Genomic DNA, 488 nt, shown 5'->3' on the forward strand with positions numbered 1-488 from the left:
GGCTCTCTACATGCAGCCACCTTCAGCCCCTACACACAATGCTACAGAACAGCAGCAATGATGTAAACTGCTGCTGCTGCTGCTGCTGCTGCTGCTGCTGCTGCTGTTGGTGCTGCTGTTGCTGCTGCTGTTGGTGCTGCTGCTGTTGGTGCTGCTGCTGCTGCTGTTCGGGCTGCTCCTGCTGCTGTTGGTGCTGCTGATGCTCTGGTTGCTGTTGCTGCAGTTGTTGCTGCTGCTGCTGCAGATGTTGTTACTGTTGCTGCTGTTTCTACTGCTGCAGCAGCAGCAGCAGCAGCTGCTGCTGCTGCTGTGGATGGAGCTGCGTGCTGTTTCCATTGCTGCTGTTCCTTGTGCTGCAACTACCGCCTTATGCTTATGCTGCTGTTTCTGCTGCTGTTGCTGCTGCTGCTGCTGCTGTTGCTGCTGCTGCTGCTGTTGCTGCAGCTGGAGGAAGATGTAGGCCGGGCCTTCGCGCTGCTGCAGCAGGA

At 57.4% G+C, this 488-nt stretch overlaps 1 protein-coding gene across 1 annotated transcript in view; it reads left to right on the plus strand.

Moving 5' to 3' along the window:
* Positions 1-488, plus strand: part of EMH_0010090 (uncharacterized protein) — a gene marked incomplete at both ends in the record, with an annotated part of 6,720 nt that overhangs the window by 2,555 nt on the left and 3,677 nt on the right. The window lies entirely within an intron of this gene.

Source organism: Eimeria mitis, genomic scaffold (assembly GCF_000499745.2).
Source record: "Eimeria mitis Houghton genomic scaffold, Emh_scaff377, whole genome shotgun sequence".
Taxonomy (NCBI): domain Eukaryota; phylum Apicomplexa; class Conoidasida; order Eucoccidiorida; family Eimeriidae; genus Eimeria; species Eimeria mitis.